The sequence below is a fragment of the Odocoileus virginianus genome, chromosome 1, assembly GCF_023699985.2.
Source record: "Odocoileus virginianus isolate 20LAN1187 ecotype Illinois chromosome 1, Ovbor_1.2, whole genome shotgun sequence".
In the NCBI taxonomy this organism is placed as follows: Eukaryota; Metazoa; Chordata; class Mammalia; order Artiodactyla; family Cervidae; genus Odocoileus; species Odocoileus virginianus.
The window spans coordinates 52,415,024-52,435,022 of NC_069674.1; the positions used below are offsets into that span (position 1 = coordinate 52,415,024).

The window sequence follows — 19,999 nt, forward strand, 5'->3', positions numbered from 1 at the left end:
GGAGGCCTGGCGTGCTGCAGTCCATGCGGTTGCAAAGAGTCGGACATGACTGAGTGAACTGAACTGAACTGATCCCTTCCCCTGAAAACTCAACCAAACATGAAAGAGGTTTATGGGCTTCCCTTGTGGCTCAGCTGGTAAAGAATCTGCCTGCAGTGCGGGACACCTGGTTTCGATCCCTGGGTTGGGAATATCCCCTGAAGAAGGGAAAGGCTACCCACTCCAGTATTCTGCCCTGGAGAATTTTATGGACTGTAGAGTCCGTGGGGTTGCAAAGAATCGGACACATTTGAGTGACTTTCACTTTTTTTCTTTCTTTCATGAACTCGACACTTCTGTGGGCAGCAGAGACCAACATGTTTTACACTGTTGAGTTAAAAAGTAAAAAATCGAAACAATGCAGACAAATGAGTATGGTATGCTAGCATTTGTATTAAAAAAGGGAAAAAACATTTGCTTGTGATATGTAAGATAGTTCTGGATGAAATTGACGAAAAACTGGTAAAATTGATAGCCATTGGGAAAGGGAACTGAATAACTGGGGAAGAAGAGAGGAGCGGTTTTCATGATTAAAACCATGTATACGTTTTATAATTTTTTTTTTTCTGATTACACCTCGCAGCTTGCAGGATCTTAGTCCCCCAGTCAGTGATTGAACCCAGGCCCCGGTGGGGAAAGCACAGAGTCCTCACCACGGACTGCCAGGGCATTCCCCTTATATACCTTTTAAATTTGGAGGCCTTGAGTATATTATTATGATTTAAAAATAGATGCGTATTTTTAAAATAAATAGCTTTTATTATCCTCAGCAGCAGAGGGAAGTCAAGCCTGAGCTCTGTGGGCACAAGTAGCTCCCCCTGGAGGTGGAACCTGCGGCCGCACCTGGAGAAGCTCCCCAGAGCCTCCCTTCATCTGGCCGCCCTGCCCGAGGCGTTTCTAAGGAGTTGGGACCCACGGGGATCAGCAGGGAGGAGCACAAGGGGAAAAGCTGTCCAGCCTGAAGTCAGGCGTGTCCAGAGCTAGCACCTGGCCACACACAACTCACATCCTCCCTGGAAGGCAGGTGAGAACCTGCACCTGGGACACCACACGTCTTCCCTTTGGGCGTCTCTCTCTCCTGTTCCGCTCCGACTCCACCTTCCTCCACGGGTCCTCTCATCTTTGGCCACAGTGTTTGGTTTTAGAGAAGAGAATGTTGAACAAGCCAGACTCTCGTCATTCTGAGTTGGAACTCTCATTTGACTTGGAAGACTTATGCTTTCGTTTTTTCTTCTTTTTCTTTTCTTTCTTCATTTTCCTATGCTTTTCTTTCTTCTTTTTCTTGTGTTTCTATTTTGAGGAGCTGGAGCTGCTCCCATCGTCATCTGATGTTGAGTCCCTCAGTAATTGTTTTGATTTTTGTATCCTAAACACATAAGATTGACCAAATAACCATATTCAGTGAGTTCAGTTCAGTTGCTCAGTTGTGTCCGACTCTTTGCGACCCCATGAACCGCAGCACACCAGGCTTTCCTGTCTATCACCAACTCCCGGAGTTTACTCAGACTTATGTCCATTGAGTCGGTGATGCCATCCAACCATCTCATCCTCTGTCATCCCCTTCTCCTCCTGCCCCCAATCCCTCCCAGCATCAGGGTCTTTTCCAATGAGTCAACTCTTTGCATGAGGTGGCCAAAGCATTGGAGTTTCAGCTTCAGCATCAGTCCTTCCAATGAACACCCAGGACTGATCTCCTTTAGGATGGACTGGTTGGATCTCCTTGCAGTCCAAGGGACTCTCAAGAATCTTCTCCAACACCACATATTCAACTCAACCTAAAGTTTTTTAGATAAAAATATAACAGTAGTGAGGATGAAAACTGTCACAAATAGTCACCTTATTAAAGATAGTACTGATGTTTATTTTCACATATTTCCCCATTCTTGTCTACATCCATGCCTATTTTACATGACTGTAACCAGTGTACAAGCCATTTTGTATTCTCAGGTGAAGACTAGGTAATCTCCCTCCTCAACAATTACAATTCAGTATCACCAATTTAAAAAAAAACCCTCTTGTTTTTTCACCCTATCTTTATTCATGTCTAATTTTTAACAATAGCTCAGATCCTTAAAGATATTGGAGAAGATAAAGAAAACATAAAGAAAGAGACTCAATCACATAGTAGAACTAGATATCACAATGTTGGCTGCCAACATCAACTATCTATGACACAAGTGGGCTTGGCCAACCTTTAAGTTAACAGCTTTAAATTAACCCAAGTAGAATAGGCTGCCTCCTCATTCCCCACATACTGGTCTTTTCAGGGATTACTCCTATTCTCCAAACATTTCACAATTAAAATACCATCTTTATTAAACCATTTCTCCAATACTGGAATGGCTATTTCTAACTTTGTATGATTTCAGACTTTAAGAATATATTGTTATCACCAGAACAGTCTCACCTTATATCCTTTTTGTGTCTTTTATTCTCTCGTATGATGTCATACATGGGATCTTCATGTGCCTTAAGGGTGAAAGAGTGTTGGATGAAAAAAGGCTTAAAGTTGGGTTAGGCCTGCTAGGTTGTTAGTTAATTAAACATTAAATCCCTAGGTTACTAAAAGCCAGTTATTATTTTTCAGCTTGGTTGTTCAAATGTTCTAATCATTCCTAAGGGGCACCAGCACACCAACTCACTGAAGCTGTGAAAAGAATTTTCCAAATAGGAAGATATAGGAGGGTTAACCTGGTGGTCCAGTGGTTAGGACTCTGCACTTTTCACTGTGGAGGCCGTAGGTTCAACCCCTGATCAAGGAACAGGATCCTGCAAGCCACACAATGCAGCCAAAAGAAAAAAATACAGGATATAATTTAAGTACCCTTTATAAAGAAATAAACAATAGCAGAATCATGAAATATTATTCAAGGAAGAAATATTGAAGTAATTCTCTTTGTTCTATGTGGCTACATGACCATGAAATATTAATAGTACTAAGAAAAACAAGTGAATTATAAAATCACATACAAGGGGACTTCCCTGGTGGTTGAGTGGCTAAGACTCCACTCTCCCAATGCAGGGGGCCTGGGTTCAATCCCTGGTCAGGGAACTAGATCCCACATGCTGTAACTGGTGCAGCTAAATAATAAATACAAAAAAATAAAATCATATATAAGAATGAAATGTTTATAGGTATACAAAAACATATAAGTCCCCCAAAGTCTGGAAATATACTGGAGGTATAGATAATTTTAAATGATTTGAATTACTTAAGAATACATGTATGGGAAATGTTATGGTATGTGAATTATCTTGTTTTAAAAAAGAATAAACATTTATAATAGAAATTTTAGATACTATCAGAAAATTAAATTTTAAAAACATTGATTACTTCACTACCCAGAGATAACAGTAAACATGTGGTGTCTCTTTTTCTTGGTTTTTTCCTTGTTCTGGGGGGTTTCTTTTTTGTCATCCTATGCAGTCTGTGGGATCTTAGTTCCCCAGCCAAGGATTGAACCTGTTCCCACGTCAGTGAAAGCACCAAGTCCTAACCACGACCTCCAGGGAACTCCCCGGTCTCTCTTTTTCAATCATTATTAATAATTTATGAAAAATAATAATCATACTATATAAAACTTTATTACTTTTCATTTACATTTTCATGAACATTTCCCTGTGATATAACACATTCTTGTAAGCCACAATTCCTAATGGCTAAATAATCTGTTACAGTAATTTATGCTGATATTTATCATGATATGTTGGACTATTGTTTCCCATTTTTCTTCAGTTTTCATTTTTCTAAACATACAAATAATAATGAAAACTATCCTATACATATGTAAATAGTTGTGTATATACTATGTTCTCTTATACTCTTAAGGTAAATTCTTATAAGTGGGATTTCTGAATCAAAATGAGTATCCTTAAAGTTTCTCAGACTTATCGCCAAACTCTGTTCTATAGTATCTGTAAAAATTGTCACTCTACTAAAAGTGGAATGATTTATGTCAAAATAAGTTATATCAGATTATTAAAATGAAAACACAGCATCTTAAATGTCATAAAAACTGGAGAATGTTGATTCCAGTCTGATTTATGTTGACAACCTCAGTACAGCCAGACAGCTGCATATTTTACTTGATAGAAGCAGTTACTGAATCTACACCCCTGGGAAGTGACTGTTAAAATAATGTGAGGAAATGATATATTTATTTTACTGTCAAGTAAAGAGTATATACAATTTATATATACATTTCTAGCTTATAGTTTAAAGATATAATCTTTAGGTAAATCCTGGAAAACTAAAACCCTATTTTAGCTATGAAACATGCTTTTTTAAATATAATAAGTTTTAAAAAGTGATTGAATAAATAACAATGTCTGCTTCAGAAAAAGAATTACTATTCCCAAGGTATAAGCAAATAACACTTTAATAAGAAGTTAATTTTTTGTTAAAGAATGAATCTATCTCACAAACGTACAGGCATTATACCTCATTCTGCTGCATTTCACTTTATTGCACTTGGCAGATACTGCGTTTTTTTTAACAAATCGAAGGTTTGCGGCAACTCTGTGTCAAGCAAGTCTGTCAGCATCATATTTCCAACAGTATTTGCTTACTTCATGTCAGTGTCACATTTTGGTAATTCTTACAATATTTCAAACTTTTTCATTATTGTTACATTTGGTAGGGTGATCTGTAATCAGTGATCTTTGAAGTTAGTACTATAGCCTTCTGAAGGCACAGATGATGGTTAGCGATTTTTAGCAAGAAAGTATTTTAAATTATTATGTATTTTGTTTTTTAGACAGAATGCTGTTGCATACTTAACCAACTACAGTATAGTGTAAACATGACTTTTATATGTATTGAGAAATAAAAATGTGTCATTCACTATATTGTGATATTCACTTCTAGATATTGCTGGAACCAAACCTGCCTTATCTCCAAGGTGTGCCTGGACTTAACAGCAATGTGGTTAACACCAGACACTTTGGCTGAATGGCTCTGGGAATGTATTTTATGTGAATTTCCAGTTTACTGATTACAGCCTAATTCACTGATATTCACTGTCTCTGATATATGTAAATTGATATTGTGGGGCTCTGCCTACTACTCTGAACTGTTCTTTTGGTTGCCTTTGATAAAAAAAAAAAGGGCATTCTTTGTCCTCTGTTCAGTGACTATTACCGTTTACAGCACCAACCTGAAAGCAAAAAAAAAAAAAAGGAAATATTTCTGTAAGATAACACAGTTTCCTTTAAAGAAGACAAACAATCGGTAGATCATATCAAAGTTTTTCTTCATTAAACTCCAATTCTAAAAACAAATGCAATCAATGAATGAACCATGTAAGACCCTAAAAAACAAAAGGAAAGCTTGTGATTGGGTTATGTCCCAATAAACCCATTGTAAGTTGAAAATATCGTAGGTCGAAAATGCACTTTAATGCACCTAACCTACTGAATAGCATAGCTTAGCCTAGCCTAAATGCACTCATAACACCTATTGATACATTAGCCTACAATTGGGCAAAAGCATCTAACACAAGGGCTTCCCCAGTGGCTGAGCAGTAAAGAATCTGCCTGCAGTGCAGGAGCTACAGAGATACGGGTTCGGTCCCTGGGTCAGGAGGATCCCCTGAAGAAGGACATGACAACCCACTCCAGTGTTCTTGCCTGGAGAATCCCACAGACAGAGGAGACTGGTGGGCTACAGTCCATGGGGTTGCAAAGAGTCGGACACGACTGAAGCGACTTAGCAGTGGCAATCTAACACAAAGCCTATTTTATTGAATAAAAAGCCTATTTTATAAGAAAATGTTGAATTTCTCATGAAATTTATAAATGGATGTATTAATTCATTTACATATAATATATCCAAAAAAGCCAAATTGATAAAGACAGTAGATTAATGACTACTGGGGCTGAAATGGGGATTAACTGGAAAGAGTCACGAGGGATCTTAATGGGAAGATAAAACTTTCTAAAACTTATTTATGGCAATAAATAAATATACTCAGTAGTTACTAAAAAAAATCACTAAAATGGGTGAACTTCATAATATCTATATTAAACTGCAATAAAGCATTTTTCAAAAGGCCACAAACCCAAATGTACAGAGAAAACCTGTATGAGTCAAATGCAAAAAAATGTATATCACAATGCAATAAACATTAAAATGAAGAACAGACACAAGAAAATTCAATTCTAAGGCACCAGAGGGGAGAACTGAGAATCAACTCAATTTTTCTTTGCAGAACCTCCAAAGAGCTCAGGAATTGAGCTCTGAGCACCAGATACTGTTGAATGTAAGGGTAAAGGAGGAGCTGAAATAACAAGGACTGATGAAAAGTCCAAGGGCAACTCTTACTGGCCCTGGTAGAAGTTATTGTCTGAAAAAGGTAAATCATAGGATTTCTGGCAAAAGGACATCAGATACACGTGAAGGCAAGGTGTGACAGTAATTACAGAAGATTACGGAAACATAAAAAAAGTAGATGGCAAGATTTCACAGCTTTTTTGCTCCAATTAGATTCCACAACACTAGCAGCTTGCCTTTACCCTCCATGGAGAAGCCGCCTTCTCTCGGAAAATACAACCCAGCCCTAGAAGAAAAACCTACAGGTACTGACCTCATAAGTTCCCAGTTGGACAGACTAGAAAGATCACCCTCCAGTGAAACTCAACAAGCTCTACTCACACACTTAAGAGCTTCCAATCAACTTTTTATCTCCCAGTAATGAGCAAGAATAGCTGTGATTGCCAGTCTTCAAGATGGACACCAAAGTCCCTAAAAAACATGCCCTCAGGTATTCCCTGCAATGCTGAATAAGTTAACTGTTGTAACCTAGGTACTGGGAAAGGATGGTGTGTGAATGGAGGCAAAGAAACATGAACTGCTATATTAATCATATGCATGAAGGATCTCTGTACAAACAAATGTCTTTAAAAGCAGCAGTACCCCTTCAAATGCCATCTTATGCTGGTGCAGTGGATAGTGTGCCCACAGCTCCTTTCAGGTCACCTGGAGAAAACCTTGGTACCACTGATGAGGAGGATTGGCTGAGGCAAGACCCAAGCGACCACCTCCCAATGCATCTCTTGTTCCCCATGGCATTTCTACGTGGAATATCCTTTCTGTTACAGGACTATTACTGAAGCATAGACTCTGCAAGCAGCTACAGTCCTGTGGAAAACCACCGCCCTTGCAGCCAGAAGCCCTGGAGTCAAGGCACTGCTCTGCCGCTTACCCCAGGCACTGACTAACACATAGAAGGCGGCTTCCTCATCTATTGCCTAGAGATCATGCCCTGACTTCAACAGTGCTGTGTGAGGATGAATTAAAAGAAGTGAACTCATTTGTAAACAGTGGTCTATAACTTGCATGAACTGAGTCTGTTACTTGAAACCTTTCCACGCTCACACTGCATGACTTTGACTTCTTTCCCCAGTGGCATCCAAAGTCCTTTGGTGGGTGTGTGGGCCAGAAACTCCCTGGCATGTTCATTGCCTGGGACATCTGGTATACAGTCTTCTGGCTTAGTCTCATCTTCCTGAAAAGGAAACAGTGTGTAAGCTCTATGGCAAAAAAAGCATCAGAGCCCTCTCCCACCTGTTTGAGAACACAGCACTGCCTGGCTTCCTCATGGGCTGGAGATCCCTATGTCATCATGGTATCCTCTGAAGAGCTAGAAAGACAAATTATAACTGAGAAAGAAAATATAAGTAACTATTCCAGAAGAGCTGCTTCTGCTGTCGCTTCAGTCGTGTCCAACTCTGTGCGACCCCATAGACGGCAGCCCACGCTCCTCTGTCCCTGAGATTCTCTAGGCAAGAACACTGGAGGGGGTTGCCATTTCCTTCTCCAATGCATGAAAGTGAAAAGTGAAAGTGAAGTCGCTCAGTCGTGCCCGACTCTTAGCAACTCCATGGACTGCAGCCTACCAGGCTCCTCCGTCCATGGGATTTTCCAGGCGAAAGTACTGGAGTGGGGTGCCATTGCCTTCTCTATCCAGAAGAGCTAGCCTACCACAAAAACAAAGTAGCTGTTCTTAGAGAGAAAAGTCACTAGTGTTTACACAGGAATGATCTGTGAGCTTCAAGTTCTAATTCTAGATCACAAAAATTAGATTCTAAGATCACAAAAAATTTTCTGCTAACTTAGAAGCTTTGTGGAATGAGGCAGAAGACAGAATTAAACAAGTAAGGTTTCCTGGAACAATAAAAACAACGTGTCAGAGTAAAAGATTATTAGACCTTGACAGCCGCTGTCATGGTTTATAATCTCATACATACTGTACTCGTGATGCAACTTCCATGACACTGAGAGTGTCGTGGGGATGGGGGCTGCGCAGGGGGGAGGGAGCGAAGCCAGAGGGAAGGACCTGTTGTAGCAGAATGAGGCGGGGTTGACCTGGCCCAGAGACTGCTCCTCCCACTCCACACCCACCAGCTTTGGATTCAAGATCCTCCCTGAAAGGCCTGTCCTGGCCTTCCAGCGGGCATGCGGATACTGTCTGCTGCTCAGCACCCTGACTGCCCCCTGACCTCTCAAGATGCAGGTCTCTGCTCGGTGCCTGGATAATAGGTGACACTCAGTGAAGAACTACTGCTCAAAAAGCAGATGACTGTGCAAATGTACTTTCCCTTCCACCAACACAGCTCTCAGACCCCAGGGTCCTGAGAACGCAAATCATGCCTATGCTCCCAACTCATTTCCACTTGTCATTGCTCTCCTGAAACTTCCAGAAAGGGCTTCTGGATGCCAAATCTAGAAAACTAGCACCAAATGCTCATGTTCATTTTTAAGTATTGACACACTACCTACTTGCTATTAAACACATGGTGTGGGTGTTAGGGTTTCACTGTGAATGCCCAAGGGACCAAAAACAAAAATGAGAAGGAAAACAAAGAAACAGGACAATGGAACTTGCCAGGTCTGTGCAGTGCTTCTGTAAGAAATATCTAACTGAGGACATCTGGACACTGTAGCTGGTTTAAAATTGTCTCTTGACTCCAGAAGCTTGGAAACACACATGGGAGCTTCACCATTGCTGCACCCAGATGGTGAAAGCCAGGATGACTAATTTTCCACATTTTCTATAATGAAGATGTGTTACTTTATGACCAGGGGGAAAATGTTTAAAATGTGAACTAGATATTCATATGGGACAATCTCCATAAGTTTAAATTTTAAAAAAAGGGGAGTGAAGAGCAAACCATTATATTTGGTGTTTTTTTTTTTTTTTTTTTGGCCACACTAGGCAGCTTGTGGGATCTTAGTTCTCCAACCAGGGATCAAACCCAGGGTCCCGGCAGTAAGATCCCTGAGTCGTAACTACTGGACTGCCAGGGAATTGCCTTGGTATTTGTATGGGCAAAAGGAGTCATCAAATGGCCATGACACACGCACCTTTGATACATATAGACTGTCTCTGGAAGGATATCTAAAAAACTGGCTTGTCTCTAAGGAGGGGAACTAAGGATCAAATAAATGGGAGAGACTTTATTATTCATTCTATTTGCCTTTGCATGCACATGTATTAACTTGCAAAATGCTTTCTGATGACAACAGAAAAGCAAAATCAGCGGTATCTTCATTACAGCTATGTTGGTGTAAGCCCAGGCTAATATATTTCTGAAAGAAAACTGAATGTAACAGGAACTAAGAAAAATGGATTCTCAAATACGCTTTATATAGATAAGAGGAAGCTCTGCCCCTGAACACTACATAGTAAACCACCAGGCACGAAGAGACTTAGCTTTTTATGTGTGGAACACTGCCTTTCCAAAGTAAATGCTTAAAATATTTTCTGACAGAAAGTGGGGAGATGATAACAGTTCATCGGCATCCATTCATTAGAAACATTAATGCTATGCCTTATGCATAGAGACAAAAAGGAGACTGCTGGTACCATCATAAATCAAATAATCCAGGAGATTAGATTGAGATTTGAGCCACAAGAGTTATACAAACAACAACATATGGCCAACAAACTGAAATCCAAATTACTGAAAAAATATGTAACTACTGATTCCAAAATGAAAAGGAGTGTGAAGGGACTAGACATTTTGAAATCTATTATTAGCAATGGCTTCCCTAAAAAGCCCATTTTACAACTGTTTTCATAAGTTTAAAGGAAGGTGGTTGATGGTTTTTCCTTGGGCTTAACAATTCACTAATTTAACATATTAAAAAAAGATAGTTCTCAATGTTTGAAGTAATATATAACTAGTACACATAACAGAGAATAATTTTAAAATGGTAGTATGTTTAAGTTTAGCTTCTACGCCATAACAATCAAGAAGTCTACATTTATCTTTGTAGTTAATTCTTTTTTATTTTTTGTACGGCACATAGGATCTTAGTTCCCCAACCAGGGATCAAACCCATGCCCCCTGCATTAGAGTCTAAAACCACTGGACTGCCAGGGAAGTCCCTGTAGTTAATTCTTAATATTTAAAAAAGTTCATGAAGGCCCATTATTCTGTCCCATCTAAGAAGCTTACCGTTAAATCAGATGATAATAATTTATTCTGTGTAATAAGACTAAATTAATGTAAGAAGGAATTTCTTCCCAACTGGGTCTGAGAGAAAAAAAATCTTTATTCAGCCAAGTATTTCAAATTACTCCTTGTGATTCTGAGTACTTGTGTGGGCTTTCTGTCAGACAGATCCTTCATGTAAGCATACTCCACCCCAAACAATTGTTCCTGCAACAGCTTGTCTTATCTGGGACTGGAAAACAGAGGCAAAATTGGCGCATACACTGAGAATATCCATTCTGCTATGCCTAGCAGCCCAGGAGCACTTAAGTGACAGAGTGGGAACATGGACTGGAGCCTAGGTGGGAGACTCAGAAGTCTTTGAGGGCCTGGCTGCTGCTGCTGCTGAGTCGCTTCAGTCGTGTCCAACTCTGTGCGACCTCATAGACGGCAGCCCAGCAGGCTCCTCTGTCCCTGGGATTCTCCAGGCAAGAACACTGGAGTGGGCTGCCATTTCCTGGCAGGTATGGGCAAAGAGAGAAGCAAGGTAAAGTATAAGAAAATGGCCAGTGGAGATTGAAGAGGGTACATCAGGGACGAAGGATTTCAATTCAATTTCTGAAAACACAAACAAACTGTGGGGCTTGCCATTTAATATGGCAGACTGAACAACATGCTTTATTTTTTGTTTTTTGTTATAACAACAATAAACAAATTTAAAAGGTAGAACGTTACAAAGAAATCTTGAGCAGAGACAACATCAGAGGAAGATTTCAACAAATCTGGGCATGTGGAAGGAAGAACGAACGGATTTCTGTGTAGGAAGTTGGTCTTCAGGAGATGGGGTTAGGGAATGTGGACATGGAGTGGCTGAAGCCACCAGTTTTTTCCTCTTTCCTTATATCCAGGAAACTGCCCACCCAACCTGTGAAGGCGACTGCAGATTAGTGCCCTCTGAGCATAGCTGAGGATGGGGGTGATAGTGAGCATGGGCTGAAAATCGATGCTGAATGAAAGTTTGTATGAACTCGAGACACTCAGCCTTCTCCTTTCCAACCCTCCAAGAATGCTTGCATCCAAGCATAGATCCCCAGACTGAAGGGTCTTCTCTAGAGAAGCTGAAGAGCCCTAAAAAAAAATCTCTACCCACAGCCTGATCTTCCTCTAGTGAGGCTATGCAGTCAGTGAACAAGCACCTTCTCTCTCTGTCTTATACATGGATGCTTGTCAAAGGGCATTACAGGGCCTCACTCTTAAATATGAGTAGAGACCCAGATATCCAGGCATTAGGGGGGAAAAACTCTAAACGGAAGACAGATCAAAAGAAAAGGCAAATACAAAGGCAATGGAGGGAGCAGAAATCAAAGAAAAATTAATGAGTATCATCGAAGAAGAAACAAGAAAGGATACTATGGAAAAATAATGCTCAGAATGAGAAAAAGTTCTTGAATTGAGAAATACAAGAACAGAATTTTAAAAATATGTGCAGTAGAAGAAACAGAAGATAAATCTACAAAATTAGATTAAAAGTCAATGGGATAAACAACTGGAGATAAAAGATAATTACAGGACCGACAGAAATCCAACAGAAAGAAGAAGAAAAGGAGAAAAAGAAATCAAAACACAGTATATTTATTTAATGTAGCCATGAAATGTCAAAAAATGAAAAAAAAAAACTGTTGTAAAAAAGACACACATCATCATAAGCTTCAGAATGGCAAAAATAAATGGAAGTAAAGCTGCCAAAGCTTTAAGAGTAGAGTTAAGGCTGAGCAGGTAACCTATAAAAGAAAGGAAATCACAGTGCCATCAGACTCCTTAGCAATTCTGGAAACTACATGCCACCTTCAAAACTGAGTGAAAATAATTTTTGACCTAGAATTCTATACCTCACCAAATTATTAAGTTTAAAGACAGAATAAAGGTATTTTCAGATATGCAAGGCATCAAAAAATTTACCTCCAATACACTCTCTCATGGGAAGTTACAGAATGTGCTTCAGCAAAATATGGGAGTAAAGACAGAAGGAGGAACAGATGCAATCCAGGAATGGGATATAAGACAGGATATTGGTGAAAGAAGTTCCAGGATAATGGTTGCACTCCAGGTCTAGAAAGTAATGAAGGATTACTGGAGGATAAAAGATGGAAGATCCAAGTGAAAAATAAAGTAATTGATTATCTAGATAGGAACACATGGGGCAAGTATTTTCAGATTTTGAAGCCTCAGGGGGAAAAACAGGACTTGTTAATAGTATATGAAGTCGCTCAGTCGTGTCCGACTCTTTGTGACCCCATGGACTGTAGCCTACCAGGCTCCTCATCTGTCCATGGGATTTTCCAGACAAGAGTACTGGAGTGGGTTGCCATTTCCTTCTCCAGGGGGATCTTCCCGACCCAGAGATCGAACCCGGGTCTCCTGCATTGTAGGCAGACACTTTGACCGTCTGAGCCACAAGGGAAGTCCCTGGTGTGAAAAGAAGAGAAGCAAAAAGCAAAGGAGAAAAGGAAAGATATGCCCATTTGAATGCAGAGTTCCAAAGAATAGCAAGGAGAGAGAAGAAAGCCTTCCTCAGTGATCAGTGCAAATAAATACAGGAAAACAACAGAATGGGAAAGACCAGAGATCTCTTCAAGAAAATTAGAGATACCAAGGGAACATTTCATGCAAAGATGGGTTCAATAAAGGACAGAAATGGTAGGGACCTAACAGAAGCAGAAGATATTAAGAAGAAGTGGCAAGAATACACAGAAGAACTGTGCAAAAAAGATCTTCATGACCCAGATAATCACGATGGTGGGATCACTCCCTAGAGCTAGACATCCTGGAATGTGAAGTCAAGTGGGCCTTAGGAAGCATCACTACAAACAAAGCTAGTGGAGGTGATGGAATTCCAGTTGAGCTATTTCAAATCCTGAAAGATGATGCTGTGAAAGTGCTGCACTCAATATGCCAGCAAATTTAGAAAACTCAGCAGTGGCCACAGGACTGGAAAAGGTCAGTTTTCATTCCAATCCCAAAGAAAGGCAATGCCAAAGAATGCTCAAACCGCCACACAATTGTACTCACCTCACACACTAGTAATGCTCAAAATTGTCCAAGCCAGATTTCAACAGTATGTGAACCATGAACTTCCAGATATTCAAGCTGGTTTTAGAAAAGGCAGAGAAATCAGAGATCAAATTGCCAACATCCGCTGGATCATCAAAAAAGCAAGAGAGCTCCAGAAAAACATCTATTTCTGCCTTACTGACTATGCCAAAGCCTTTGACTGTGTGGATCACAAATAAACTCTGGAAAATTCTGAAAGACATGGGAATATCAGACCACCTGACCTGCCTCTTGAGAAATCTCTATGCAGGCGAGGAAGCAATAGTTAGAACTGGACATGGAACAACAGACTGGTTCCAAATAGGACAAGGGGTATGTCAAGGCTGTATATTGTCACCCTGCTTATTTAACTTATGTACAGAGTACGTCATGAGAAACACTGGGCACAACCTGGAATCAAGATTGCTGGGAGAAATATCAATAACCTCAGATATGCAGATGACACCACCCTTATGGCAGAAAGTGAAGAGGAACTAAAGAGTCTCTTGATGAAAGTGGAGAGTGAAAAAGTTGGCTTAAAGCTCAACATTCAGAAAACTAAGATCATGGCATCCGGTCCCATCACTTCATGGCAAATAGATGGAGAAACAGTGGAAATAGTGGCAGACTTTATTTTTGGGGGCTCCAAAACCATTGTAGATGGTGACTGCAGCCATGAAATTAAGAGATGCTTACTCCTTGTGACCAACCTAGACAGCATATAAAAAGGAGAGACATTACTTTGCCAACAAAGGTCCGTCTGGTCAAAGCTATGGTTTTTCCAATAGTCATGTATGGATGTGAGAGTTGGACTATATAAAGAAAGCTGAGTGCTGAAAAATTGATGCTTTTGAACTGTGGTGTTGGAGAAGACTCTTGAGAGTCCCTTGGACTGCAAGGAGATCCAACCAGTCCATCCTAAAGGAGATCAGTCCTGGGTGTTCATTGGAAGGATTGATGCTGAAGCTGAAACCTCAATACTTTGGCCACGTGATGCAAAGAGCTGACTCATTTGAAAAGACCCTGATGCTGGGAAAGATTGAAGGCAGGAGGAGAAGGGGGCGACAGAGGATGAGATGGTTGGATGGCACTACCGACTCAATGGACGTGAGTTTGAGTAAACTCCAGGAGTTGGTGATGGACAGGGAGGCCTAGTGTATTGCAGTCCGTGGGGTTGCAAAGCGTCGGACACGACTGAGTGACTGAACTGAACTGCCTTAATAGTATATGAAGCAAATGAAAAATTGAGGCTATCACTATTAAAAAGACAATAGTTATACTAGAAAACAAAAAAATCATACAGTCTGACTCAAAAGCAAGCAGCACTGCATAATTATAACAATGTTAGTACGCACATTGATTAGGGAAGTTATTATATCATAGTGGAACTCAAATGGAAGGATGGGAACAAAAAGGGCAAATAGGAGAACTAAATCTTTACAAGAAGTGAATAGATAATGTCTAAAAGTGTTGAATGAACAAAAGCAGTATAAACATACAATTTAGAAATGTGCAGTTAAATCCAAGAAGTAAAACCTAAAAGAGTTTGCACATGGAAGTCTTGGCCCTATTAGGAGAGAACTGGGGGTAGATGGTTGTGCAGGGAACTATGGGGGTGAATGAGGACGGTGGTAACCTACCACTATTTTTTTGTAGGATTTTTAGTAAATACTATTAATATTTGAGATTTTAAGCTATATGCAAGTATTACTCTGATATAAATGAAACTTTATGAAAATCAAACACAACTCTGAACTAGAAAAAGCAAACATGTTTGTAGCCGAGCCAGTTTTAAACCTGTGAAACGAAAAATCTCATTGGTCTGAGAATTGAGAACACCTCAATTCTGCTCTAGCGTTGTTGGCTAAACAGGTCAGTGACTTAACCACTGAGCCTCCATTTTCTCACCTATAAAATGTTATCTTTCTCCTGTCTGTGAAAAAGTTCTGTGAGCTTCAAAATAAACATATAGAGTATTAACCACCATCTGGCATCCTATAAAAGATACTGAGCGCTGAGTGGGCCTAAGTCCTGCCTGAGTCCAGGGTGTCTAGAAGGAGCCAGACTGGATGCTAGCAGTGCAGCTCCTGTATCCACAACCATTGTTCACTGAGGCAAAATTCAGCTCAAGAGCCACAGTGAAAAGTACAGGTCAGGCTTCAAGGAGACATGCATTTTGTATCAATGCTCCCAGAGGCGGAGGACAAAGATTAACCCTTTGAGGACCTTTCCTCATGTGTCTATCTCAGCAATCACGAGAAAGCAGGCAATGAGAAGTGCCTGAAACACACAATTCAAATAACTGAAAACCAAACTGAGAAAAGTTCCACTTCTGAAGCTGATTACAGGATGACAGAAACACGGAAAAGAAAGGGTCGTTAATCCAACTTTCCCACCTGATGTTTATTTAAATCTCCTTTACAAACCACCCTTCTCTCAGTGGTCATCTGGACTCTCCTCCATCCCTCGGGAGCTGGGGGAGCACACTGCCTCTTAAGTCAGGCTGACACGGGTCCTAATTCTTTTTGAGCTGGAACTGGCCTCCTAGTAGCTTTCACCCTTAACCCTGGTAAAAACTCCTAAGGACCAGAGAGAACAAGTCTACGCTCTCGTCTACGTGACAGCTCCTCCCGAGTAGTTGGGAGCCAGGCCCTCACCCCAGTTGACTTCTCTTCGTCACCGCACGAACGTAACGGGACTGGGCTTTCTCTTCCCTTATTAAGAGCAGAAGATGAAAAGGATGGGGATTTTAACCCGTCACAGCGCGCCCCCTGACCTGAGAGCGGGAAAGACCAGGGCGCTCAGCCGCACTTCTGGGTTCAGTCCCCGAGTCCTGACCAAGCACCGCCGCCGCCGCACGAGGACTAAAACCGCCGCTTCCTGCGGGGGAAGCGCCCGCCGCCACAGCTCGGGTCCGGGACGAGGCTCGGGGGAGAAGCCTCCCTCCCTCCCGCCAGCCGCTGGGAGTCTAGGGTCCCGCCGCCGGGATCAAAACCGGCTTCGCGGAGCCGCGAAGACAGCACTTCCTCCCTGCCGCGACCGCCGGGCCTCGCAGCGCCCCCTCCTGCCGCCTCCCCGCGCCCGGTTTCTTCGCCGAGGCCGCCGGTCCCCAGCCTCCCGACAAGCCGGCCGGACTGCCTCCGGGCGACGCAGCCTTAAGTCCGCACTCGGAGCGCCAAAACCCGGCGGTGGGGTCAGCGGGTGCCGCAGGCCGGAGCGCGCCCCCTGGCGACGGTCGGGAGCCCCGGCGCTGAGGATGCTGCGGAGGGAGCTTGAACTCCCACTTGGATCTCTGGAAGCATTTCTCCTGAAGCCTTCAGGGATGTAAGCTGTCAGTTGCATTGAAGCCACCATGCTAAGAAGAAGCCCAAACTGACAAGTGGGAAAGATTGATGGCAGGAGGAGAAGGGGACGACAGAGAATGAGATGGTTGGATGGCATCACTGACGCGATGGACGTGAGTTTGAGTAGGCTCCGGGAGTTGATGATGGACAGGGAAGTCTGGCGTGCTGCAACTCATGGGGTTGCAAAGAGTCGGACACGACTGAGCGACTGAACTGAACAAGTGGGGAGGGATCACGTAAAGAGGCCCTAAGACTCAATAAAAAATGGGATGTCAGGTCAGACCCCACTGCCTAACCACACACACCTCACCCCTAGTGAGAGGACTCCTTGGTGCATGCCAGAGATAAATCTTAAGTGGCTCACAGTAACCAAGCTAGACCAGAATTGTTTTCCCCATCTTGGGGAGGCTTTGTTGCTGGCCAGTTATGTGCCTAAAGTAAAAGAAAAGAAAATGGAAGAAGGAAAAAAGAAAGAGAAAAGACAACAAACAGTACAATAGTACTGTACAACAAACAACAACAGGTGACCTTCCCCCCCCAACAGGTGACCTTATAGCATGCAAGCAAATAACCTGAAAATGTTAGTATATACTTCTATGCAGAAAGCAATTGTGTTGAATTTTTCTCACTTGCAATTGAAAAAAGTCAATTCAAAGTCAGTTTGGCTAACACAATGATTTCTCAGCAAGAAGATCTGGAGATTGATAATTACATTTTAGCAAGTATTAGTAAAAATTCATTTGGAAACAACAGTGGACCAAAATCCAAATTAAAAAAAAAATTTTTTTTTCTTTCTGCAGTAGCTCCCTACATGTGGGATCTTAACTCCCTGACTAGGGATGGAAACTGTGCCCCCTGCACTGGAAACTTTGAGTCTTGACCATTGGGCTACCAGGGAAGTCCCCAAATGAAACTGTTCTAAGAAAATAAAATTCAGGAATTTATTGACTTACATATGTGAAATGTCATAGGATAAAACTTCAGGAACGGCTGGATCTAGGTGCTAAAATGTTATAGTTAGCAAGTTCTCTCTCAGCTTTACTTTCCTTTGTATTGCTTCATTCTTTGCAGTTTCTCCCATGTGGGGAAAAAGATGGCCACTGGAAGCCAAAGATGGCCAACAAATTAGCAGTCCTAGCTGGAAGAAACTTTCCCTTTCTCAGTTTCAGTAAGAATTCCATATATTATACTCATTGCCTTAGCAATTCTTATTACCCAGGGCCATGCCTCACATTCAGCCCCATTTTCTGATTTTGATAAACTCAGTATAATAGCATCTAGTAAGCATGAGACAAACGGGAATTCTTATCCTGGTGGTTATGATTCTGAATCATTATTGTTACCTATCATCCTTTGTTTATGCTTATACTTGGAGGGGTGTGCAGGTACAGTCCCTTTCCAGAAATAGACAGTAAAGTGAGTATTACCCAACTGTGAACACACACGGAGTCACCCTTCAGTTTGTACCAGGGCACCTAGCCCAGTGAGTGAGCGATGCTTTCTTTATTGTCCCTCCCTGTTCTATCCTCAGCTTCAGTCTTTTCTACCCCTCTGCTTCATCCTAAGATGGCAGATTCACCCTCACAGCCAACAAGAGGGTCTTGGTGTTGGTCTGATTGTAGAGGGGTGGCTGCAGCTAGTCCTGACTGTGTTACTGGATAGGTTTGAAGCCTTATTATTTTTTCCCCCTAAATGTTTGTTTATTTCTGGCTGTGCTGGGTCTTCATTGGTGCCTGGACTTTTCTCTGGTTGTGGTGACGGGGACTACGCTCTTGTTGTGGTGCACAAGCATCTCGCAGTGGTGGCTTCTGCAGAGCACAGGCTCTAGGGTGATCAGGCTTCAGTAGCTGCAGCACGTGGGCCCAGTTACGGTGTATGGGCTTTAGATGCCCCATTGCATATGGAATCTTCCCGGACCAGGGATCGAACCTGCGTCCCCCCGCACTGATAGGCGTATTTTTAACCACTGGACCACCAGGCAAGTCCTATTTCTAATCATTTCAACTGGCATTCTATCTAGTCACCAATAGGACTGGAGGGAAAATTGCAGACAACGTGTTTTCTTTGATGCTTAGAAGGGAAAAGGGAGACAGCTAACATAATTAGCAATCTGTGCCAAAAAAACTGGTTGACAAACTAATTGCCATTCCCCCTTCATTTCCTTGATCACACCACTCTGGTTTCGTACAAGAAGCTTAGGTGGCCATCTACTTCAGTGGAGGCCCTTTCCCTCCTCTCTGGAAATGAATCTTAATTAGTCTTAAACCAATCATAGTAACGCAATTTCTCTTCCACTGATAGATAGATTAGCAATGGGCATGGGATGCAATTTCAGTCAATGAGGCAGGATGGCAGGGCTGTAGGAGGCAGGGTTTCTGCAAATGCTGTCCTTGCTCTTAATAAATGATACCCGGAAAGACAAAAAGTCCCCTTTCTGCCTCAGGATGGTGTTCTCTGCAGGTGGTATCTGGATCTAGGGCAGGCATCTTATAATTACAAGGGGCAGCAGCAAACCCCTTGAGGAGGAAAGGAAAGGAAGTCACCAGAGCACCCGAGGTTGTTCTAGAGACACTTCATTAACCACCCCTGCAGCTGCTTCCCATCCAGACCTCCTCTTCTGAGAGACAGTATGTATGGGTTAAGTGCTTTTTGAGCTGTTTTCTATTGCTCATAGATAAATGTTATTCCTTACATTTCCATATGACTTTGCAGATTTCCACCCCTCCTAAACTGCTTCACTTGATCCTCACAGAAACTCTCTGGAGACAGGCAAGACATCTTACAAATAAGGAAAGTGATGCTCAGAGAATAGGGGGATGGGTGGCCCTACAAGCAGGTCGGACTGATTTCTAGTCCAGGATTTTTCATCAAACCACATGGCAACTCCAGGTGTGTTGTCCAATACTGAAGGTGGGAGAATTTCTTGGAAAATCCTGGGAAGGGAGAAAAGACACTGCTACTTCACATTTGCTTCAGGTCAGTTCAGATGAATACTGGCCTCTTTATCCCTGGTTCAGTATGTACCGAGCTAAAGTTAATAGCTTACATAGCTTAGCCTCCAGGGTTTACTGCTTTTGGAAGATCTGATT

At 41.9% G+C, this 19,999-nt stretch overlaps 1 long non-coding RNA gene across 1 annotated transcript; it reads right to left on the reverse strand.

Moving 5' to 3' along the window:
• Positions 1-414: 414 nt before the first annotated feature.
• LOC139035270 (uncharacterized) lies at positions 415-16,747 on the reverse strand. Its single transcript, XR_011487933.1, has 4 exons — positions 16,343-16,747; positions 2,731-2,808; positions 2,447-2,508; positions 415-1,814 (listed from the first exon to the last, which is right to left on the reverse strand). It is a non-coding gene; the product is annotated as an uncharacterized lncRNA (long non-coding RNA).
• Positions 16,748-19,999: the final 3,252 nt, after the last annotated feature.